The 26615-nt window shown below is 35.0% G+C and overlaps 1 protein-coding gene across 5 annotated transcripts in view; it reads left to right on the top strand.

The window, feature by feature from the left end:
* CCDC91 (coiled-coil domain containing 91) overlaps positions 1–26615 on the top strand; it is a 378569-nt gene that overhangs the window by 137858 nt on the left and 214096 nt on the right. The gene's annotated exons all lie outside the window — the stretch shown is intronic.

The raw sequence follows: 26615 nt of genomic DNA, 5'->3' as shown, positions 1-26615 counted from the left end.
TTTGTATTTCTGAGACATTTTTCTTGTCTTATATTTTACTACTTGCATTTTAGAATCTATTCTTCATTGCCTCTGTTGTAGCTTTAAATTTAGGAATCATTGGGATCATTTTTATATTGTTTTTTCTTACCTCAGAATATATAGACTTTATAACTATCATGTCTAGTTTCACTTGTTTGCCTTTTTGAATTTTAATGCAAATGTGACTTACGAATTTTCCAAAATCTTTCCTGTTTTTTTTTTTTGTAACATTTCTGTAGAAGACCTTTTGTATAATTACTTAGTTATTACTGTTTAAAAAATATACTTGGTGGTTTATATTGGTTCGTTTCTATACTTACTTTTAAGATGGACTTCTGTGTTTGTCCTTTATTTGGAGTTGAAATGACTTCTGTCAGAATTTATGTGTGTGTGTGTGTGTCTTTTAGTCAGTCCTACGGTCTCATATTGGGGAAAAGTGTTTCCTAGTTTTATTTTGTCAGAATTCGAACAGTCTAAGGAATATAAGGTGTTGAAGGTAGTAGGGAAGTTTACTTCTGTATCAGATAGTCACTTTTCCATATCCAATATGGGAGTCAGTTTGTTGGCATTATTTCTGTTGTTCTTTTCCTAGATCGATTACCTCAAACAATTTAAAAGAATGGTTTCTCAAGAGAAAGACAAGTTTTATTTAAAGCACTTTTTTTTAAAGCACCTAATATGAGTTCATCTTTTTTTTTGTATTACTAACAAATAATTTCTTTTTCACTAAAGAGATCAATTGACTTAAAATCTATTTTTATTTTTTCCTTGTTTCTGCATATAGTATTCTCTTACCCTTGCCCTTTCAAATCTGCTAAAGGCTTAGAAACCAGATAACTAGCCTTAGTAGAAAGCTTGTAGAAGGGGAGGTGGTTTCTGAATTTGACTTTGAAGACATTTTCCTTTATGTAAAGCAAATAAATTCTGGAGCATAAATTTTTATCACCTGTATTTGCTTTGTAGTATGCATTTATTCTGTTTTATTTTTTCACTTAACAAAGTGTTTTCTGGTTTGTGTAATAAGGTAAGGAAATTAGTGGAGTACATCATATGTAGTTAGCTTATAGGAAATTTAACTCTATGAACTGGCAGAAGAAAAAAAATGGGCCCTAAAGCAAGCAAGGACACGGTTATAACAATCCCTCTCTCTACATAGACAAACATAATTAACATAAGCCTTGGAAATGTGAAATAGCTGTGCTATGCCCTTGATCAGACAATTCCATATGTTTCTCTTACGCTGTTAGTATTTTACTGTAACATGGTGTAATTCTAATGTTTAAAATTTTTCTGTCATACAACATGACCCCTTAATGCAAATCATTTAGCCCATCTGATGATTAGCCAGAGATGGAGTGATAGATAGATATAGAAGTTAGCGATATTGAAGTTAGCTATATTGGGAAAAGAGAAAAGATGAAGTATGTTGGGTATCTGTGTGTCCCTTTCCAGGGAATTGTGAGGAATAACTTTGACAGTGTATGACTTTCTCCATATGTTCTGACTATAACCCAGTTTCCATATAAGGGGCCTCTTCACTCTTTGATTGTCTGCCATATACCAAGTACTACACTAACCACGTGACATTCTTTCTTTCACCGAATTTCTACCATAAGGTAGTGTGATTGGCATTGATTATCACATTTTACAGTTAAAAAAGGTGATAGAGGTAGTAAATTGCTTGTCCTAGGTCGTACAGTTAGTAAATTATATTTCCCAGATTTAAAATTGTGTTGACCTTACCATGTGTGCTCTTTTTACTATCTTAGGATTGAAGGTGAAATTTTACTGTAATTGTTTACTTAGAGGAGATACCAAATATTAATTACTGTTTTATTCAGGGTTAAATTTTTAAGTATTTAAATTCTTTAACCATTTTGAATTAGAACTCTAACATGTGGTGAACATTTCCCACCCCCCTTTTCTTCTTTTTGTTTTTGTTGTTAGAGATTATTAAATATGTTACTATTTGTTTGGTGGAGTGACAGCTTTTTGTGTGCAATTCTTTATGTAAACAGTGTTGCTTTTGTAGTCTATAGAGGACTCTTTGTGTCTATAAGAAAATCAAGAGAAAAAAAACACTTTTTTTTTCCATCTCATACATACCAGAGATTTGCCATAAATTTTAACTTTCTCAGAAATGATTATTGGTTTATTTTCAGAGAGTCGTGTTTGAGCTACCATTAAGCAGGAGATTAAAAAAACAAAAAGCAGCTCCTCTTGCTTTTTTCTTTCCCCAAACCCATTCCCAAAGAAACACATTTTATCTAATTTCTTAGTAATAAATGGGAAAAAATAAACAGGCAACTCCCAGTCACTAGGGCACTAATTTAAAAGAACAGGATACTCCCAGAGTGGAATTGGTTGGAATATTTTATTCTCGTCTAGCCTGGTTAGCTGTGAGCAGAAAATAATTAGTAATTGATGGCAGGGCAGGAAGAGAATCTGATTCATAGATACACTAATCAGAATAATAATTATTGGAAAATTGGGACATATCCATATTCTACTGCTAAATGTGATTTTTGAAAGAGTTCCTTAAGTTCTGTTAGAACAAACAAGATTTCTCCTGTATGTTATTACACATATTGGACATTTTAGCAGTGGCTACAGTGTGATTTTTGTAGTTGTGGTTATATTATCTCTGAAGGAAAACTTGTAAAGGGTTTAATAATTCAACTTCACAATTTTATTTTAGGCTAACATTTGGCAGGGTTAAGGCTTAGTCCATTGGTGACTAATTTATTTTCTAGAGCTTGAAGGGTTTTGTTCAAATCCTAATAAATTGTTATTTATAGCATGCATAATATTTTTTATTCTTGGAAAATGAAGAAACATTTTGGGAATGATTGCAAACATAAATGTAGAGAGGAGAATAGGGATGTCTGTCATTCATTCACTTTTGCTGCCACAGACAAATTCATTGTCGAATCACCTTAAAGAAGAAAAAGGAGAAACTAGTCCTTGCCAGAATGCTCTATGGGAAATTCTTTATTTCTAAAGTAAAATGTGATAACTTTTTAAAATTTTTATATTTATATGGATCATTACATGTAAATTCCCATTTTTTTAGAGTTGTTATTAACTGAAAAAGGTATTTTCCATATTTACAATGTATTTATTCAAATTTCTTCTGTAAAAAACCTGTTTTACTTGTGCTGTGTTTTATCTGGATAATAGGCACTTTTCCAGCATCATTGTTGGTTCAAGTTACTGAGTGTTTATTAAAGCCTCAGTATCAAGTAGCTTTTCCATGCCAATTGTCTCTGATTTAAAATGGTCAGTTTTACTATCATTCTTTCAATTTATGGCGTAATTTTGAAGAAATCCCTGTTTCTTGGAGGTAAATGTCTTTTATGCCAAAAATTGTTTAAAATTATCCATAATACTTCCACTAAATAACAATGTGCATTTGATGTTTTTCTTTTTAATGACTATTTTAAATGTGGTCAAATTCATCTGATTTGTGTGCTGTTATTTATCCAACATAGCTTAAACATTTCCCATATAGTTATGAATTCTTTACAGGTATAACTCCATGATATTCCATTATAGGAATGAGCCATAAGTTTTGAAATTGTCTTGTATATTTAGATTATTATTTTTATTTTCATTTCTATTTTAAAATCATGCTATTCCAGAATATCTTGATTTATGATTTTTAAAAAGATTTATTTATTTGTTTATTTAGCGAGCAAGTGGGGGAGGGACAGGGGAAGAGGGAGCAAGAATTTCTCCAGCAGACTTCCCACTGAGTGCAAAGCTCAACACAGGGCTCCATCCTAGGACTTTGAGATCATGACCTGAGCCAAAATCAAGAGTCAAACACTTAATTGAGCCACCCAGGTGCCCTGATTTATGATTTTCTTTTTTGTGTATGTTATTAGAAGAGGAGTTACTGGATTAGAGGATAAAATTATAAACATACAGTTAAATTGGTCTCATGAAAAGTTGGGCCAAGTTAAACCATCAGTGTTTGGCTCATACTTCGCTTATTGGTCAACTTAAATTATATTTAAAAAGTTTTGTTATTTGAAGCTCAAAAATAGTATCACCTTTAAATTTCAATTTTTAAAAATTATACATTGTGTGGGACTTAAAAATATTTTCATCTGGTACTCTTTTTGTTTGTTATTTACCTGTTGCTTCCATATTTTGAATATTTTTCCTTTTAGGATTGGTAGTATTTCTTGCAGACTTTTGTAGATAACTTTTTATGTCATGAGTATTAACTAATTTTTTTATTCTGAACATTTTTCTTAGATTGATCACTAGATGAATGCTTAATAAGTAGTTAGTAAAAACTCACCAGACATTGTTGGGGAGAAAGTTCTGAACCCAAGAAAGTCTTGAATATACAGAGTCTGCCTTTTAGAAGGGGTATAGACCTGGAAGAGATAGATAAATTTGTAGTTTGTCAGGCCATAATAGTTGCTATTGAGGAAAAACAACACAAAATAAAGGAGCTGAAAAATGATAGGTGTGATAAAGTAGTAATTAAAAGTCTCTCTCACAAGAGAGTTTTTGGAAAGGTATAGGCGTTATGGATCTTGGATGTATGTAGGAGGTGGGGCAGGCAAAGGAAACCATGGAAAGAGGTAAGGTTGTATTTCATGTGTTTTTGGAGCAAGGAGGTTGGGTTTCTGGAAAGGATAATCATAGCAAATAAGATTAGAAAGACACCGCAGTGCCAAATTATATAAGGCCTTGCAGGCTAAGGTAAGACCTTTGGATTTTACTCTCATTTTCATGGGAAGCTGTTTCGAACAAAACCGTGATTTGCTCTAATTAAAAAAAAAAAATCAAATCACTTTGGCTGCTGTGGAGAAAAAATACAGTATAGGTGGGAGAAAAGCAGTCGGAGCCTATCACCGTATTCCAGGGAAAAGAAGATGGTATGCACCAGGGTAGTGGAGAGTGATTGGATTCTGGTGTATTTTAAGGCGGAGCTGGTAGGGCTTTCTGACAGACGGGTGTGAAGTATGAAGGAGATCCTTCCGATCTTTGGTCTGAGAAGCTTTAACAATTCCCTTGTACTAACATGGAAAATCTGAGGGAAGAAAATGTTTGAGGAGGAGAGGGAATCAGTTCAGCTTGCCGAAGGCTAAATTTGAGATGACTTTTAGTCGTCCAATTAGATATGTAGAATTGGGAATAGCATTAAGAGTCTGGAGTGAGAAGCTTTGGAGCTGGAGCATTTAAACTTGCAACTAGATGAGATTATCTTCCGTGTCAGTGTCAGTAGAGAAGTTTGAATCCTAAGAAGGAATATTCATCTAGACTTGAGCCAGGATGCTGAGGCTTGGATCTTATCTCAGCTACTTAATAGCTTTTAGCTATTTCATTTAGGGCATGTTCCTTACTCCTGATGACCTTCAATTTCCTCATCTGTTAAATTAGGATGAACATAGTACTTCTGTATTGGGGTGATTGTGAGAATTATATCACTGTGTTTTGATATATATATATATATATATATATATATATATATATATACACACACACACACTACTTAGAGCTATGTTTGGCACATAGTAAACTCTGTAGCAGTGGCTCTGAAACAGTGTGGTATTTAGGACGATTTACACCCAAAATGATTATTATGGATCCCAAACAGCTTTTGATTATGTGGGTTATATCTATTGATAGTCACCATAGTATAAGATAGTAGGAGAAGAATAAATGAAACAAGATGGGATTGGGAGGGAGACACCATAGTATAATATAAAACAGAAATTTAAAAAATACTAATTTGAGAAACAGTAGTAAGTCTATTACATGTAAACCTATTACATTTATTACATATTACATAAAATAATATTTTAAAATGAAAACAACTATATTTTCTAAACTAAAAACAAATTTAGTGAGAGGAATAGCACAGTTGTATGTTTCTGCAAATCTCTCTACTCTGGTGTCATGAAGGCCTCTCGATTCTCATATTTTCTGCTTTATTCAGTCTTTGGTGGTATCACAGGTTCCGCCATGTCTGGAAAAATCCATTGTATACTCATGAGAGAATGAGTAAAAAGGACAAATAACATCTTAGTATTTTTATGAAAATAGTTTGAGTTTATGAACTTCCTGAAACAGTTGCAGGAACACCAGTGAATTAGAATTCTGTGCTGTTGTAACAGTCCACATTCCTTGGCTCATGGCCCCCTTCCATCTTCAAAGCCAGAAATGGCTGGTTGTGGCTTTTTCCTATCGCATCACTCTGACACAGAATGTTCTGTTGCTCTCGTCCACATTCAAGGACTCTTGTGATAATATTGGACTGGCCGGGATAATCTCCCTATTTAAAAGCCAGCTGATGGCAATGATAAATCCATTTGCTACCTCAATTCCCCTTTGCTGTGTAACCTGATATAGTCACAGGTTCCAGGAATTAGGAGGTATTTATCTTTGGGGGACCATTATTTGGCCTATTACACTCAGGATTCCTTTGAAAACTGCAGTTCTGTGTAGACATATCATGGTGTTACTTCATCATCCTCATTATCATTACTTCTGGAATTTGAAGCACTTCAGTATTTGGAGAGGATAAAGAGGAATTAGTAAAGAGAGACTTGGGATTATGTGGCCAGTGGGGTAGAAGGAGAACTGAGAAGTTGGTTTTCCCTACCAAGAGAAGACAGTGTTTCAAAAAGGAGAGAGTGGTCAAGTTTGTCAAATATTGTTGACAGGTTAGTTAAAATGAAGACTGAGAAATTACTGTTGTATAGGTGTGTTAGGCAGAATAATGCCCCTCTCCACCCCCAGAGGTCCATACCCTAAACCCCAGAATCTGTGAACATGTTACCTTTATGGAAGATAGGACTTTATGGATGTGATTAAGGTTCTGGACTGTGAGGTATAGAATTATCCTATATTCTCTTGGTGGGCTCAATTTACTCACATAATCCTTAAAAGTTGAGAGCCTTTCCTGGCTGTGGTGTATGTGCGTGCGTGTGTGCATGTGTGCGTGTGTGTGAGAGAGACAGACAGAAAGAGTGAAGCATGAGAAAAATTTGAGGCCTGTTGCCTGGTTCTGAGATGTAGGAACTGAACTGGCAATAGCAGGGAAAAAGATCAATCTAAAACCTCTAGGAAGGTGCACAGTCCTGCTACCACCTTGATTTTAACCCTCTGAGACCAGTGTTGACTTCTAATACGCAGAACTGTAAGATAATAAATTGGTGTTGTCACAAGCCATTAGGTTTGTAGTAATTTGTATGGCAGCAGTGGAAGACTAATGCAGTAGGCCATTTGATATCTTGGTGAGCAGTTTTGGTATAGTGATGGCAAGAGGGCCTGTGGAAGTGGATTTCAGAGAATGGGAGGAAGGCAGGTGGGAAGCGCAATGAGTAGAGATATACTTCAGTGTATGTGGGGTAAGGGGATTTTTAAAAAAATAAAAAGTATTGTAGCTTCCTAAAAAAGAAGATAGTATAGCATGTTTTTATGATTATAAAGTGATTGATTGAGTTGAATGTGAAAATTGATGATCAAATAATGGGGGGGGGTTCAAAGTCCTTGAATAGATAAGGGAGTGTATAGGATTTAAGTGAGTAGGAAGTGTTATCTTCGGGTGGAACAGTCATCTTCAGTTCTTTGTAACACAGGTATGTCTTGTTTTATTGCACTTTGCTTTTTGGCAAATCATAGGTATTGCCTTTTTTTTTTTTTTTTTAAACACATTGCAGGATTTTGACAACCTGGTTTTGAGCAAGTTTGTTGATGTCACTTCCCGGTAGCATTTGCTCACCTCATGTCTCTGTGTTACATTTTGGTAATTCTTACAATATTTCAAACTTTTTCATTATTACTGTATTTGTTATGGCAATCCGTGATCAGTGATCTTTGATTTTACTGTTGTAGTTGTAATGAACTTCACCCATGTAAGTAGTGAACTTAATAAATGTTTGTGCTCTGACTCTTCTACCAACCACGCAGCCAGTTCTCTCTCCCTCTGATCCAGGACTCCCTATTTATTCCTGAGACACTATATTTAAATTGGGTTAATTAATAACCCTACAGTGTTATAAAGGAAGAATTACACATCTCTCACTTTCAGTCAAAAGCTAGAAATGATTAAGCTTAGGAAGGCATATTGAAAGCTGAGACAGACTGAAAGCTAGGCCTCTTATACCAAACAGTTAGTCAAACTGTGAATGCAAAGGGAAAGTTCTTGAAGGAACTTAAAAGTGCTACTGCAGTAAAGACATACATGATATGAAAAGTAAAACAGCCTTATTGCTAATATGGAGAAAGTTTTAGTGGTGTGGATAGATGATCAAATCAGCTATGACATTCCCTTAAATGGAAGCCTAATCCAGAGCAAGGCCCCAACTCCCTTTAATTCTGTAAGGGCTGAGAGAGGAGAGGAAGCTACTGAAGAAAAGTCAAAAGCCAGCAGAGCTTGGTTTACATGGTTTCAGAAGGAAACCGTCTGTGTAACCTCAAAATGCCAGGTGGAACAGTAAGAGCTGGTGTAGATGACACAGCAGGTTATCCAGAAGTTCTCACTAAGGTTCTTAATGACACTAAATAGCAGATTGTCCCTGTGGGTGAAACAGCCTTCTGTTGGAAGAGGATGCAGCCCTAACCCTAATGGTCCCTTTCATAGCTAGAAAGAACTCAGTGCGGTTTTCTGATCTTCAAAGGACAGGTTGACTCTCCCATTAGGGGCTAATGCAACTGGTAACTTGAGGTTGAAGCCAGTACCCATTGACCATTCCAAAAATTCTAAGGCCTTTAAGAATTATGCTAAATCTACTCCCCCTGTATTCTGTTTTATCAGTGGAACAACAAAGCCTCGATGACAGCAAGTCTGTTCATAACATGGTTTACTAAATATTTAGAGCCCACTTTTTTCCTGCTTAGAAAAAAGATTTCTTTAAAATATGACTGCTCATTGACAATGGACCTTGTCAGCCAAGAGCTTCAACAGACTTGTACAATGAGATTCATGTTGTATTCCTGCCCTGCCAACAACATCCGTGCTGCAGCCCTTGGATCAAGGAGTAATTCTGACTTTTCAGTCTTATTATTTAAGAAATGCATTGCATAAGGCTATAGGTGCCCTCGGCAGTGATTCCTGTGATGGATCTGAGCGAGCTAATTGAAAACCTTCTGGAAAGCATTCACCATTCTAGATGCCATTAAAAACATCTGTAATTCATGGGAAGAGGTCAAAATAGTAACATGAACAACGGTGTGGACAGAATTGATTCTGATCCTCACAGATGACTTTGAGGAGCTCAAAATTTCAGTGGAAGAAGTCACTGTGGGTCTGGTAGAAACAGCAAGAGAGCTAGAATTAGAAGTGGAACCCGATGTTGTGACCAAATTGCTCCAATCTCCTGATAAAGCTTGAATGGCTTAGGAGTTGCTTCTTACTGATGAGCAGAGAAAAAAAAATTTTTTTTTTTTTTAAGATGGGATCTACTCTTGGTGAAATGCTGTGAAGAGCTTTGAAATGATAAGAAAGGACTATCATACCAGTGTTAGCTGTTAAAGCAGTGGCAGGGTTTGAGAGGATTGCCTCCGATTCTGAAAGTTCTGTGGGCAAAGAGCTATCAAAGAGTATCACAAGTTACACAGAAAACTACTCGTGAAAGGAAGACTCAGTCAGTGTGGCAGACTTCACTGCTATCTTATTTTGAGAAATTGATATCCCAGCCTTCAACAACCATCCTCTACCCCGAACCAGTCAAAAGCCATGAACATCAAGGCAGGACCCTCCAGCAGCAAAATGATTAGGACTTGCTAAAATCTCAGATAGTAGATATTTTTAATAGTAAAGTATTTTTTAATTAAGGTATATGTACATTTTTTTAGACAATGCTATTGAGTACTTAGTAGACTACGGTAAAGTGAAAACATTTATATGCACTAGAAACCAAAAAGTTCATTTGACTGACTTTATTGTGATATTCCCTTTGTAGTGGTGGTCTGAAATTAAACCAGCAATATCTTTGAGGTATGCTGATGTTAATTTCCTCCCATACTTTCAAAGGAAAAAAGGTATTTTGCCTTCTTTCACTTAGGAACATAATTTAGATTATTTCATATCAGCATAGTAAGAGTTTCTTAATAATCTATTGAATAGATGTACTATCATTTATGTAACAAGTTCCCATCATAAACATTTAAGTGGTTTCTGACCTTTTATTTCAGTCCCCTTTTACATGTACCTTTGTGCATTTAGACATTGTTACTCAAGATGGAAGGAAAGTCTAGGGTTTGTGGTTATTTATTCATTTACCTTCCACAGCTGTTGCAGGGTATGAAATCTAACACAGGTTAATGTTTCCATCCTAAAAAGTCTTATTAAAATTATAAATCTAGTTTAAAGAGTCCTGTAATTCTAAACATCTTATGATGAAAGCAACATTTATAGGTTGTTTTTCCTGCTCCTGCCACTTTTCTGCCCCCCTCCCCCACCAACAGCAACCACTTCAATGTGTTAAATTAGTATTTATGGCCATATTTCTAAATAACACTCTTGAAACATTGCTACTTCTTGGTTTTTTAAATGTTGTAAATTCTGTGGCCAATATATACTTAGATTCTCTTCATTCTTTCAGTATAGTTATATCATAAATTTGATTATATCAGTATTCAGTGTTTACAGTATAATGTTTATGTAAATATCCATTGATACTTAAACCACATAACTGATTGTCCCTTCTTTTTATTTATTTTAATTTTTTATAGACTTTTTTTTTTTTAAAGATTTTATTTATTTATTTGACACAGAGAGAAAGATCATAAGTAGGCAGAGCAGCAGGCAGAGAGAGAGGGGGAAGCAGGCTCCCTGCGGAGCAGAGAGCCCAACACAGGGCTTGATCCCAGGACCTTGAGATCATGACCTGAGCCGAAGGCAGAGGCTTAACCCACTGAGCCACCCAGGTGCCCCTGATTGTCCCTGCACAACTTTTTGTTTATCTTTAAGTGAATATTGTTTTTTGTGTATTCTTACTCATTATAAATATTTTATGTAATTGTTCTATTAATTTTTATTGTGAACGCATATATGTTTGATCTCAAGTAATTGAATTCCTGGTCCTTAATTGAGAATTCTGTCTTTTGCAGGTGTTTTATGCTAGATTCTCTTGGGAGCAGGGAGTATGAACTGCCTTGGCACTATACTGGCACACTTTCAGGGTCTTTATTTCTACTAATTGCCTAATAACTAGTTATTTTTATTTGGTGCCACCCCAGGACTTACCATTCAGATTGAAAATCCTATATAACAACCTTTGTCTTTGAGACAAGTTTGACTTTTAGGAATGCTTCCCATTGGGACACCTGGGTGACTCAGTAGGTTAAGCATCTGCCTTCAGCTCAGGTCATGATCACAGCATTCTGGGATCAAGTCCAACATTGGGCTCTTTGCTCAGTGGGGAGTCTGCTTCTCCCTCTGCCTGCTGCTCCCCCTGCTGTGCTTTCTCTCTCCCTGAAAGATAAATAAAATCTTTAAAAGAAAAAAATGCTTCTCGTATAAAAATCGGGTTTTTTTAAAAAAAAGTTCTTCCGTTTGGAAATTTCCTTACTTTCTGCAAACCAATATTATAAATATTAAGCTGTGTGGGCGATCTAGTTGTGGTTTTGTTTTTTTCTTTTGATTTTTTTCTAGTCGTGTTTTTCCTGGAGGTATTTACTAGTGCTAAAGATAAAGTTCCTAGCCCACATTTGCCCATTGTGGAAGAACTCTAGCCATCCCTTGGTTTATAATGTTTAGATCTGGGGAATTCCTTGTTTTGCTTTTGATAACTTCTGTTATTTGGGTAACAATATCTATTATCTCTTCTCTGTAACACCTGTTATTTGGGTCCTGGATCTACTGGATTGTTTTATTGTATTTCCCTTCCTTTATCTTTTTCCTCTTTATTTCCCAAGTCTTCTGCTGATGTTTTTAAACACGTTATTATGTTTTGAATTCCCAAAGTTCTTTTTGTTTGTCCCTTGAGCCTTCTTATTTTTTTTTCAATAGCATTTGGTACTTGTTTTATAGATGCTATATCTTATTTGAGGATGTCATTGTTACTACGTTTTTACTCTTATATAACATTTCTTCCAAGATCTTTTTTTTTTTTTTTCTTCTCTGTTGCTGTGTTCTGGCCTTTTTAAAGAGTCTTTCTTTAAATGACTGATCCATAGCTGTCTCAAGAGTGGGGTACAAAAGTTTGGCTGAAAGTTCTGTGCTGGTGAATGGGCTTGTAGAGAAGGCTTCACTAGGGTTTTCTGACAAGATTGTTGACTGTCACCACTTTTCCATTGTCAGTGTTTTTAAGCAGGGCTGGCTTCAGGAGCATGCAACTTGTGCATTTGCACAGGGTCCATTTGATTTCAGGGGGTACCACACTTAGTTTAGCAATATGCCTATGCCATCTTGAAGTTCTTAATTTTTGAACAAGTGTTCTAAATTTATATTTCATGCTAGGGTCCACAAATTATATAGTTGATCCTATCTTTTCTTGTAGATTTTATTACAGTTTGTATAGAAGACCCATTTAGTCTCCTACCCTGAGAGGATAATCCAATGACATAGGGGAAGATTTGGGGGCTTAATACTTAATATGTGAACTTTGACTAATTCTCCTCTTTTTAGTGGTGGTTTTGCCCTCATGTGTTCCTGGTGTTCCTAGTTTAGATACCGTTTGTATTGCCCTCTCCAGAGAATTGTCCTTTATTCTTCTACTATAATTGTGTAGGGGTGATCTCAGTCCAAGCTTGCTGTCATTCTGCTGGTAAAACATTCTTAAAAACCTCATGGATCTTCTGTGTAAGTTGAGGGGATTTATGCCATTAGACAAGTGGGTTCCCCACAGATCTTTCTGCACAATCCTGTTTCTTTTTCTGGCTTCTGTGCAGGTGTTTGATTGGGTTCATGACTCACATATGTAATCTCTTGAGCAAACATTGTCCAATCACACCGTTGACCTTCATTCAAGCAGTTTCATGTGTGGATTTTCTAATTCTAGCATCGTTTGTAGTTTGGGTAGACTGTGAACCTCCCAAATGATCAAGTGTTGCTTCCTTTTTGCTTAACATATCCTTTCTCAATTAATCTCTTTCCTCTTGCGTTTCATCATGTGCAGCAAGCAGAAACCAGGCGACACCTTCAACACTTTGCGTAGAAATCTCCTCAGCTAAATATGGAAGTTTTACTTTCCACTCAATAATAGAACACCATGCAGCCAAGTTTTCTATCACTTTATAACAAAGATCACCTATCTTCTAGTTTCTGGTACCACATATCTCATTTTCTTCTGAGACATTACTGGAAGCATCTTTAGCATTCGTATTTCTACCAAGATGCTGTTTATGATGATCTGTGTTTTCTAAACTGGTAACTTTTTCTACCCTATTCTTCACTTCCTTCTGAGCCCTTGCCAGTATCACGGTTCACATCCATATTTCTACCAGCCACCTCCTCAAAACGAGTTAGGTGGTTCTTACTTTGCACTGTAAAATTCTTCCTGCCTCTATCCACTACCCAATTCCTAAGCTACTTCCACATTTTTAGTATTTGCTTGAGTAGATCCCTATTCTTGGAACCAAAAATTAGTTTCTCAAAGCAGCTATAACAAAGTTCCACAAACTTAGTGACCTAGAACAGCAGAGATTTATTCTCTCAGGGCTGTGCTTCCTCCAGAGGTGCTGGGGGAGAATCTTCCTCTGACTCTTCTTGCTTCTGCCAGCACTGCTGACCTTTGGCTTGTGGCAGCATGACCCGATTTCTGCCACCTCTTCCCATAGCCTTCTGTGCTGTATCCCTGGGTCTCAAAACTCGCTCTCCTTTCTCTTACAAGGACACTAATCTTACTACTTAGGGCTCACTCTAAAATCGGAGATGATCTGATCTTGCGATGTCTAATAAATCTTTGTGAAGACGCTATTTCCAAAGATACTGCGTTCACAGATATCAGGGATTAGGACTTGAACATAATCTTCAACCGACCATAAACATCAAAGATGAATTTCAGGATATTCAAAAATGTGATGGCAGATTTTAATACTTTGGACAATAAACATATAAAGACAGAATATAAAGACAAATGACCAAAACATATAAAATGATGTTTCTTGTTAAGCTGTTTTTCTTTTCTTTCTTTTTAAAAAAGATTTTATTTATTTATTTGATAGAGATCACAAGTAGACAGAGAGGCAGGCAGAGAGAGAAGGGGAAGCAGGCTCCCTGCTGAGCAGAGAGCCCGATGTGGGGTTCGAACCCAGGACCCTGAGACTATGACCCGAGCCGAAGGCAGAGGCTTAACCCACTGAGCCACCCAGGTGCCCCTGTTTTTCTTTTCTTGATCAAACTATTAATAATATTTGAGAAGCTATGTTACTAGAAGGGCCCTTTCTTTTACCAGAATTAAAATATAGTCAGACTTTGGAGAGTAGGCTTAAAATGGAAAAAAGTCATAAGGAAATTAGAACAATTTTAGAGAGGTTCACATCCTTATCGATGAGTGTGATGTTTATAAATTTATCATATATTTAAGACATAAGTCTTTTCTTAACTCAGCTGGCTAAAAATTTTTCTTTAGTACTTTCAATGTAAGGAACCTTAAAGTACCTGTGTTGTACCTGGTACAAGTAGGTGCAGCCATTTTATGACTGCAAACTATGTGCTTGTCTACCTGCCCCTTTTTCCATTCTTTCTTCCTTCCTCTTTTCCTTTTTCTTTTTTCCCCCTCCAGTCTATGTCCCATCTTTTTCTCCCTGCTTGGCTTGAGTTAGTTTTGGTCATCTGCTTCTCAAAGCTCTTTGCCTTTGAAGACTTTAACAAAGTTGATGAGAAGAGTAATTTCTTTTAGATCTGGTGCAGAGTGGAGTTTATGCCTTTCCTACTGAAGCAAATAATAAGGTGACATTGAAGTAGCAGTTGGAACAGGGCCAGTCCAATCAACAAATTAACCAGGAATTTAGCCAGACTTATTCAGGAGGCCATATTCTCAGGCTGTGCAGAATTTGGCCCTTATTCTTTAACAGACTGTAGTTGGTAGAGGAGATGTTGTGCTAATGGGGAAATGATAATGATAATAATAATGGCACTGCTGTAAACATATAATCCCCTTTATGAATATATGAATTTCACTTGAGTCATTGTTTTCAGCTTTAATGTGATGAATTATGTGTCAGCTGCTTGTTTATTCCTCATTTGTTTACTACTAATTCCTTTCCTTGAAGTTTTGGTTTAGACATGCATGTAGCATTATTAACTATGGTTTCCTAAGTTAGCATATAGAAAAGTCAATTACATCTATGCTAGTGTGAATAAAGTGTGGGACTCTTTGCATACCTTCATCACTGTTTGTTAGGAAACTTCCAGAATGAGTTTTTATTATCTCATTTTTGACTGAGAGGATTCAGCAGAGCCGATGAAATCCATGCAGTGTGTTAAGGTAGCCATTAATGGGTAAGGCCAAAGATGAAAATTAATCCTTTGAAATTTTTTGGAGATCTTTAGTCAAGGTCTGTTTTAGTACTGGGTACTGTTTACTCTGGCAAAAGTGCTCTATTTCCATATGTAATTTTACTTTATACCTGTAGGTTGAGTCTTAACGATTGTGTTATTTTTTTTTGCTCCTATTTTATATTTGGTTACATATTTGAATTAGTCTGTGAGACTGACTTGGTAGGAAGGATTTTGTCATGTTTTATTTGTTACTTATTGTATAGAGGGGCTAAGAAATGAGATGGAATGAGGAGATAAGAGATTAGACTTTTATTCAATGGGAAAGACTTATTGTCACACAATGCTGCGTCATGCCGGTGAAACCACTTTTCTTTTAGAAACCAGCTAGGCTTGTTGCATCTGATAAATGTGGGATTAGTGAGAGATGGAGAGGTGGTGTTTTGTTATTTTTGTTCTGTTTTGACAAGGTCGATGCTTATAGGATAATCTGTTCTTATTTGTGCTTCTCTGACATTTACAGTTAGACCACTTTGGTGTGTTGAGAGTCTACAGATTTTGGTGTGTTGGTAGTGGGGGGTGGGTGATACCATTTCTCAGTCAAAACCCTTTCAATGCATTAGTTGGTTGTTATTTCATTATCTTTATTTTGATTTCTTGCCCTGTAAATTTCCTTTTGGAGTATCTGGAAGTGTTTATGGCTGCCTTATCCAATATAGTTGATTAGTTGTTGTGAAAGGGATGTGATCTTGTGGCTTCAGAGAAAGTGGTGAAGCCTATATTGGAAACCTTTCTCAATCAGACATGTTCAGTCTAATTATAGACTTGCTTTTGGCCAAAGAATTTAGAAGGTGAGAAGCAACTGCTTTCTAATAGTTGGAATATAGTGGTTAATTGATCTTTGAAGTTCATTCCCTCCTTTTCCCTTCCTCCCTCCCTCCCTCACTCCCTTCCACTCTCTTCCTTTCTTGTATTCATTCCAAGTACATCAATCAAATGCTGGCTTTTAACAATCAACCTGGCACAGCATCCTGTTACTATGCATGGATTGATTGGCTAGTTGTTATTAATATGGGTTCTGCTTGGTTTGTTAATGGCCAACAATAATGTAATGTGAATTGAGAAATGTTTATCAGTTTGTGTCATAAGCTTAGTCTTTAAAAAATTGTATAAATCTTGATTCAGATATCTGCATTGAGTTTTGTTATCAATATACCAATGATGATTACTTTTAAAAATTGCTAATTTCCCTTTTTGTGAGCTCCTTCTATTTGTTGAGCTAATTCTATTGTGCTGTTCCTATTTACAATATGTATGTATCAACAAATAATTTTTCAATACTAGTCCTGTCCAGGCATGTTAAGTGTATTAGACCCATGAGGATTTAATAATTTTGTCAAGGAGTTAGTACTGGAGTGATTATGGGCAGTGGACAGTTGTTGGAATGGACTTCTGATAACCTTTGAAAAGCATCTTTCTTTACATCTTTTTTGTCAGACCAGAATTTCTGGTTGGCAGTAATAAATTGATGAATGACTATGTCAGGTTTTACTGAGAGTGACCAGTTAGTGTCTTACTTTCATCAGAAGGCATAACTTAAGACATATGAGTCTATGCATTATTGAGTTTTGTATAGAAAACAAATCTGTTGATGAAGAGTTGGGAATATACTCAAGTGAGTTCAGTCTTTGATGGGATATTTTTCTGTAAACGTTGGGCTGGCTGTCAGCAGATCTGATTCAGGCTTCACCCCACCCTTACTGAACTCGGTGACCTTGACCAGACTTCCTAACCTCTCTACACCTCAGTTTCCTCATTTATAAAGTGAATACAATGGAATGGCTTACCTTTCAAGTCTCTTCTTGTTTAATTAAAAAGTCTGTAATTTTATTTAAGGTGAAGGCATTTTCCTGAATCTTCCCTTTCTAATGATGGTTTTAGGTTTGACATTTTGAAAGAAACTTATCATTGTGGTCAAATTGGTTTTGACTTTTTTGAAGATAGGTTGTAAATTTTTGGCTCTGTGTTCTCGAAATAAAAATTTCAGGCCATGTAGGACTATCTGGTTATTCTTCTGTTTTCTTTTGGTAACTGGACAGCTTTGTGTGTTAAGTGTGGTTGTATGATTACAGTCAGTAGCCCTGAAGTGAGCAGAGGGGGAGGTTGGTTGATCTAGTTTCAGCCTACCATATCACAGAATAGCATGAAGAAAATTGGAAGGGTATTTTAGAAAATGATTAAATCCAACTCTTTCATTTAATAGATTAAAAAAAGTCCAAAAACGTTTGCTAATTTATAAGCTGAGCTTGTATCAGAAAATAATGTTGATTATAATCTCATTCATTCACTCAGATATGTATGTCAACCTATTAATAACCTCCTTTTTGAAGACCAGGTTTTAAATACATTTTTAATACACTTATTATAATGTTAAATAAATCTCTGTCTCTGATGAAGAATGAAACACCTTTTTCACTTTCCAATTATATTATTTGGCCTTCAAATCCTGTCCACTCTCTCTTTTCTTTATTCAGTTCTTATTTTTCGAGCTGACATTATATATGAGGTATCATTTGAGACATGTGTATTCAATTGAAGTAAAATTTCTCCTTCCCAAGTTGAACTTGAGAATCCTTTCAGTTATCCATATAAAAATGTTAATAGGTAGCTGGTTATATAAATCTGGGGATCAGCCATGGCAAGATTAGAGATATAAATTAAGGAGTTGTACATAGATAATATTTAAGGTAATAGGGTTAATTAGAGAGAGGTTGAAGAAATAAAAGAGATCTGATTCCCAGGAAACTTCCACATCCCAAAGTTGGGACAATGAGAAGGAGCCAACAGAACAGACTGAGAAGGAACGGGTAGGAAGAGAACCATGTAAACAAAATATTCCAAGAAAGAAAGGGTGGATTTAGCATGATGATGGCTGAAGCAGAGGCTGCAGAGTTTTGGAATCTTCTCAGATTTTCTTACAAAATTAGACTAATATAGTTAAAAAAAAAGAAGTCATAAACACTATATTCAATAACAAAAAAATAGATGACAGTTACTTAAATGAACTCTAGAGCACAAGCCGATGGAGCAGAACTATTGACAACAATGAGATATATGTGTCTATCACATCTGTGCTGAAGTATTGGCGGGGAACAAAGGGGACTTCAGGTGGTCCTGAGCACTTAGTGATCCAGACTTAGATTGCTGCCAACAATTGTTGGAACAATTGCCAACAGAGAGAGGACTTGGAAGACTGATATCAGAGTCCAGCAGCTGATACTGGCAGAATGCTCTGAACCCTCATTTCTCTTAGAAATAAATACCTGGTGAACATACCCTTCTTAAAGTACAGAGATGTGTGATAGGGAAATCGTAAGGAGCAGCACAATGCATTGAAGGAAGAAGAATGTACTGGTAGAGAAGGGGCTCAGAGAAAGCTGGTATCAGAAAGTACTGGGGGAATGGCTCCCCTGGTTACACACACACACACACACTTGATTACCTTACAATAACAGTAGAAGAGGAAGCTCTAGAATTGTAAACCCAGGGAGGTTGTTCAGGTCCACCTCATTCCTTACTCAGGAGTAAGGAATTACTTCCTGAAAGTAGCTTGGAACATGGGTAGGAGAAGAGGATTGTGGTGGAACCGTGTACAAAGATAGAAGCATTTTGAAGACTAGCATAAATCAGAAATAAAATGGTTCAGAAATGAGAAAAGATCACAGTTAAATAAGAAGAGGGGGCTGACAGACACAAAAAAGAATTAGAAGTAAAATAAGAGAAAAAGCTGCCCAAATGAGGGCTAAGCTCAAAAGAAGAGCAGACAGAACGTAGTGCTGTAGAAAGATTGAAAAATAAAGGATGGCAAAAAGAAAAATGAAAAGCATCAAATACATGAAGAAAGGATTTGAGAGAAAGAAATAATTATAGGAAATAAGCAAAACTGACCCAGTCTAAATAGAGTTCTTGACAATACTATAGAGATGAAACAAGTATATGAAAAAACAAAATTCATCAAACTTTCAGAAAATAAAAGAAGGGTAGGATCTTATTTAAGTATATATGTATACCTGGGAAAACAGACCCCAAACAGTCCATTAGGGAAATATTCTAGTGGCTTCGAAGAAAGTAACATTCAAAACATTGCAGAACTCTGTAAATATAATCACTTTGCTTGTTAGTTTGCCCAAGACAGTCTATATTTATGCCCATTTCCCTATTGTGATTATAAATGGTAACCTCTTTCACTCTCAAAAGTGACATAAATTATAGGCAACCAAGATACAAGGTAAAGAAGATTAGATCCACATCAGACTTTTAGAAAACACACTTTATGCCAAAGAATAATGTAACACAAGTAAGATGCTCAAGGAAAAGATATGAATTCAGGATTTATATACCACTGATTTTCAATTTCAAAGATTTTGTTTATTTATTTGTCAGAGAGAGAGGGAGTACAAGCGAACATACACAAGCAGGGGGAGTGGCAGGAAGAGGGAGAAGCAGGCTCCCAGCTAAGCAAGGAGCCTAATGTGGGACTCCATCCCAGGACTCTGGGATCATGACCTGAGCCTTAGGCACACCCTTAACTAACTGAGCCACCCAGGTCTTTCTGACTTTCAATTTTAAAAGCTGCACATAGTTCTCTGCATTCAAAAACGTAGAGAATGTTATTCTCATGGTCCTTTTATGAAGAATCTTCCAGACACTTCAATGAATTCTAAGTGAAAAAATAATAAACCAGGATCCCCTGATAGAAAAGAAACCAAATTAGAAATGAGTTTAAAATGAAAGAAGAAATAAAACACCCTTCAGCATAGAAATTAAAATGACATAAACATACTATTTTTTCTTGCAATTTTTTTGTATTGAGATAAAATTCCCATAGCATAAAATTCACCATTTTAAAGTCTGTAATCTAGTGGTTTTTAGTATATTCACAATATTGTTGAACAGTCACTAATACCTATCCAATGCCAGGCTTTTTTTCTCACCTCAAGAAGAAACCCCATGTGCATTAAGCAGTTACTCCTCATCTCCCTCTCCTCCAGCATCTGGCAACTGCTAATCTACTTTCTGTCTCTGCATTTACCTATTTTAGACATTTCATATAAAATGGAATCATGCAATAAATAGCCTTTTGTGTTTGGATATTTCCATACAGCATAATGTTTTCAAGTTTTAGCCATGTTTATAGTAAGTGTCAGTACTTCATTCCTTTTGTGGATGAATAATATTCCATTGTATGGATAATGCTATAGTTTATCCAGCTCCTTACATGATGTTTGCATTGTTTCTACTTTTTGGCTATTATTAATTATGTTGATAGTGAACATTTGTGTACAGGTTTTCATGTGAATGTATATTTTATCTATGCCCTTGGGTCTATAGATTCTGGGACATTTGGTAACTCTTTATTTAATTTTTTGAGGAACCGCCATACTATTTTGCAAAATGGATGCACCATTTTACATCCCTACCAGCCATATGTGATGGTTTCAATTTCTTCACCTCCTTGCTAACACTTAATTTTCTCCATTTTCTATTATAGTTATCCTAGTGGATGTGAGTAACTTCAACTTGAATCTCCATAATAGCTAATGATGTTGGGCATCTGTGTCTTTGGAAAAATATTTAAGTTCTTTGCCCATCTTAAAATTTGACTTATCTTTTTGTTGCTGAGTTATGAGACTTACTTATTACATATGTTCTGGATACTAGACCTTTATCAAATATATTATTTGCAAATATTGAGTGTGTTGCCTTTTTACCTTCTTATTTGTGTCCTTTGATTCACAGAAGTTTTAAGTTTTGGTGAAATCTAATTCACTTTTTTTTTTCTTGTGCTTCTGCCATATATCATATTTTCAGAAACTGTTGCCTAATCCAAGATTACAAAGATATGTATCTATTTTTCCTTTAAGAGCTTGATAATTTTTGCATTTATATTTAGGTATTCCATTTTTAGTTAATTTTTGTATATCATGCAAGGTGGGGTTCCAGATTTATTCTTTTGTATGTAGATTCAGTTGCCCCACCGTCATTTGTTGATAAAATTATTTCTTTGCTATTGAATTGTCTTGTCACTTTGTATAAAAAATCAATTGATTATGGACATAAAAGCTAATTTTGGAACTCTCATTTCTATTTTCCACTGAAATCAGTCTCTGTCTTTATGCCAGTACCACAATGTTTGGTCACTGCAGCTTTGTGTTAAATTTTGTAATTAGAAAATATCAGTCCTGCAACTTTGATCATCTTTTTCAAAATTGTTTTAGCTATTCATAATCCCTTGCAATTCTTGTGCCTTTTATTTATTTCCCATAAAATATGGGCTAGGCATGGAGCCCAAAGTGGGACTTGAATTTGAAGTCAGGACCCTGCAATCAAGATCTGAGCTGAGATCAAGAGTTGGATGCTTAACCAACTGAGCTACCCAGGTGCCCCATCCCTTGCAATTCTATGTGAATTTTAGGATCAGCTTGTCTCTTTCTGCAAAATAAAGCCACTAAAATCTTGATAGAGATTATACTGAATCTATAGATAAATTTGGGGATTAGTCACACTTAACACATTAAATCTTTCATTCTAGTAACACAGGATATCTTTCCATTTATTAAGATTCTATAATTTTTATACAGTTTTTAGTGTAAAAGTTTTATATTTCTTTGGTAAAATTTATTCCTAAGTATTTTTTTTATTCTATTGTAAGTGGAATTTTTTTTCTTGATTTTTTTTTTAATATTTCTTGATTTTTAAGTATTTCTTTGGTAAAATTTATTCCTAAGTATTTTTTTTTTTTCATTCTAGTGTAAGTGGAATTTTTTTCCTGATTTCATGTTTGGGTTGTTCACTACAAGTGTCTAAAAATAAACATGATTTTTGTGTGTTGACCTAGTATCTTATAACTTTGCTGAACTTATTAGATCTAATAGTGTATTGCTTATTGGATCTAATAATTATTTCCGGTATATATAAAATCACATCTGCAAATAGGGATAGTTTCACTTTCTCATTTGTAATCTAGTAATTTCTTAAGATGCCTTTTGTTTATTTTTCTTGCCTAATGCCTTTGCTAGACCTTCAGTACAATGTTAAGTAGAAGTGTCCGGGGTGTACATTCTTGTCCTGTTTCTGATGTTAAAGTTTTAGTCTCTTGCCAATAGTATGATGTTAGCACAGATGTCCCTTCTCAGGTTGAAGTTGTTGCTTTCTATTTTTAGTTTATTGAGTTTTTTTTTAAAAAGATTTTCATTTATGTGATGGAGAGAGACACAGCGAGAGAGGGAAGACAAGCAGGGGGAGTGAGAGAGGGAGAAGTAGGCTTCCCACTGAGTAGGGAGCCTGAGGTGGGACTTGATCTCAGTCAGGGCCCTGGGATCATGACCTGAGCCGAAGGCAGACGCTTAATGAATGAGCCACCCAGGTGCCCCTATTGAGTATTTTTTTTATCAAGAAAGTATGTTTGATCTTATCATTGTTTTCCTCCATACTGAGATGGTCATGTGGGTTTATTATTTTCCTTTTTTGTTTTAAAATGGTGTATTAAATGGATTGATAAATGTGTTTTTGAACCACCTTGGCATTCCTGAGATAAATTCCACTTTGTCCTTAGTGCATAATCCTTTTAAAATGCTGTTGGATTCTGTTTGTTGCTATTTTATTAAAGAGTATTACATCTGTATTTGTAGGGCTCATTGCTTTGTACTTTTCTTATATTTTCTTTATTTGGCTTTGGATTAATGTAACACTGGTTACTCAATCTTATATGTTACCAGACTGAAGATAACTATTATACTTTAATTATCACTTTATCCCCAGAGCCTAGCAGTCTGGCATATAGTAACAGTGTACATTAAATATAATGCTTGCTGAGAAAACTTGATATTAAATATAGCATCAGGGAGAATTTTAGGTGATTGGCGATTATAAATTTCATAGTACTTGGAAAGTCTACATTTTCTACCTTGAATTATAATGAATATTACTGACTATATAATTTTTAAAAATTTATGAAGTACATATTAAATATAACAGTCAAAATTTATCTTTAAATTTATCTAGATATCTAGATAACAGATATCTAGAATGATTATAGAAATCCATTATGTCAGTACTGAGAATTTCAGCATAATCTAACATATTTGCTAATAGCTGATATGTTCTCAGATACTGTGCAAAAGCACTGAATTAATATTCCTTCTGTCTAGAAGATATAGCCATTTATAAAATGTTCATTGTCAGTTAAAATGTGTCATAGAGCATTTTGATTCCTTATGAAATGTCTCTAAGAAAATGCCTTTTATGTTCATTGCTTAGGACATTGTACTCTTGCTTTTTTAATAGCACATCAATTCTTTTTTGATTTGTGTCCTTGTTCAGGACTATAGTAACTGAATTATCAAACTTGATCATTGCAGTGATTCATATTCATCTCCAATTTGTAATTAATTAGATAAAAGTAGAATACATACTGAGTTTTACTTAATGGATCTAGGTTAATTTGTTTTTTTCAGACTAATTAATTCTAAATAGCTTTTTGACCTTTTTGGTTCTCAGTTTTTCTCAATTCTAAACTGAAGAGATTAGTTAATAATAGGTATTGTCAAGAGAGAAAAAACGTAAATTAGTATTTGATTAGTTAAGTATGGAAAATGCTGGTTTTAGTAAAGTTCAAGGTATTTCCTTCTGGGTTTGTCAGAGGTTTAATATGTTAAAGTATGTTGTTAATGTCCACAGTTTGACCATATTCGCCTATTTTATGTGAGCTGCTTATATATCACTGGCCTGAAAGTGAAACAAACATGCATTCCAAGAACTGTGTGAGATGATCCACTATGATGTGGAAAGGAGATGTCAGAATGTCTATTTCTATCTACATGTTTTTTAATCTTGAAAAGTAAGAAAAAAACTATGTTAGTACTTAGCACATGGATTGATACTTTTTGCCCTCCATAGGTTCTTTTATGAAAGTCTCAAGTTTTTTGTGAGATAACCTGACATGAATGGGAAATCCAAAGTGATGAGTTGATAGTGATGCCTTTCTTTGTTCCCTTGTTTTTAGTGTAATAGAGTATATAACTTGATTAACCAGGTAATTGGACTGTTATGTTATTTAGTTTTTACGGAAACAACTCTCATAGAAATGGAAAAGTGACTCCAGAAGGATTGCTGCCATGAGCCATAGATTGATAATTACACCAACAAAAATCCATATTTATAACAAGTGCCCTCGGTGACTTTTTTTTTTTTTTATATTGTGACAATTTTGGGAAATAGTGATTTAGCCACACTAAGGTGTATAAAGGGATATCATACCAGGAAGGGAAATTAGATGTTAATAATGAAATAGAACCTGTTAAATCAGTAAGGTACTATAACTAAGGAGAGATGATAAATGAGCAAGTGGAATCAGTAAATGGACAAAAATTATTGATATTATCTTTTATCCTAAATATAGTTGAGGTTTAATTTTCTCCCAAAGTCCATTGAGGTGATGATGCAGTTATTCCTTGCAATCATTCAGGATTTCAAGCTGGCAGAGGCTGTGCCCTCTGCAGAACCTAGCTTTTGTTGTCATCTTGGGCATTGTCATCCAGCAAGCAAGTAGGGGAGGAAAAGGAGTTTGTGGAAGATTGTGTGGAAGGTTTTTTGTGATTCAAGCCTGAAACGGTGTATAGCACCTCTCCCAAGCTGATATTCCTAAAGTAAATCCTCGATTGAGAGGTTATTCTATTTATATATTGTTAGACTCAATTAGCTCATACTTTGTTTAGCATTTGTTTCTATACTTATAAAAGAGTGGTTCATAATTTTTTATTCTTTTAAATATTTCTGCAGAGTTAAATATAAGGGATATGCTGTCCTAATAAAATATGTGGGGAAATATTCCCTCATTTTCTTTCCTCTGGAAAAGTTTGTGTAAGATTTCTCTTATTTCTTTCTTAAATTTATTAAAACCACCTGTTAAGTCATCTAGGCTTAGAAATTCCTTGGTCAGAGGTTTTCTTGTGGTTTTTTTTGTTGTTGTTGTTGTTTGTTTTTTAATTAATAAATTCAATTTTTCTTACACAAATAAGACTATTAAGATTTTTTTATTTCACCTTTTAAAACATTTGGTAAGTTGTGTTTTTTCTTAGGAGTTTTTTTATTTTATCTAAAATTTAATTTTTGGATGTATTTCTATCTTGATTTTTTTTTTTTTTTAGAAATAACTGTAGGTTCATGTAATGTCCTAATTCATGTATGATATAAATTTTCATTTTTATCCATTATTTTATTTATCATCTTGCTACATTTCATTTTTTGTCTTATTTTGGATTATTTTTTAAACGATTCTTTTGTTGCATGTCTATTTAATCTTTTTACTCTGTCCCATTTGTCATTTTAGATTTGTTTTTTATATTTTCCATAGTTTTATTCCTCTTCTCACTCTAATCTATTTTACCCCCCACTATCTTTTAGTTCTCTAATCCTGCTTCCTGCTGTGTTTATCTACTGTTTATGTCATCTGTTGAGTTATTAATAGTGCGTATTTCTCAGCTGTAAAATTTCTATCTCATGAATTCCAGTTCTCTGATGAAAATCTGTATCCTATCCATTTTCTTCATTTCTTCTCTACTTTCTTTAACATATGAATCATGCATATTTTTTTAAAGATTTATTTACATATTTTAGAAAGAGAGAGGACATGAGCAGGAGGTGCAGAGGGAGAGGGAAACAGAGAGAGAATCCCAAGCTGACTCAGCACTGAGTGCGGAACCTGACCTGGGGCTGGATCTCATGACACTGAGATCATGACCTTAGTTGAAACCAAAAGTCAGATGCTTAACCAACTGTGCTCCTGAATCGTAACATATTTTAAACTTTTTGATAATTAATATCTAAATCATTCATGGGCCTATTCCTTTTGTCTTTTCTGTTTTCTGTGTTTTTTATCTCATCTGTTGTCAGTTTTGGTACTTTTGTATTGAAAACTGTACAGAGTGTTTGAAAAATTAGAATGGCTCTGTAGAATGTTAACATTCTCCAAAGAGAGTTCATCTATTCCATTGCTAAGAAGATAGAATGGGGGATTGGTCACCTTAATCTAGCAGTTCTCTAACTTGGTTATGTATTAAACTATTGGTATGTATATATTACTGGAGAACTAATAAAAAATATGTAGGGGCCTGAGCTTATT

This window comes from Meles meles, chromosome 7, assembly GCF_922984935.1.
Source record: "Meles meles chromosome 7, mMelMel3.1 paternal haplotype, whole genome shotgun sequence".
NCBI classification, from domain to species: domain Eukaryota; kingdom Metazoa; phylum Chordata; class Mammalia; order Carnivora; family Mustelidae; genus Meles; species Meles meles.
The sequence above is the reverse complement of the archived record's forward strand: the minus strand, read 5'-3'. Positions and strand labels throughout refer to the sequence as shown.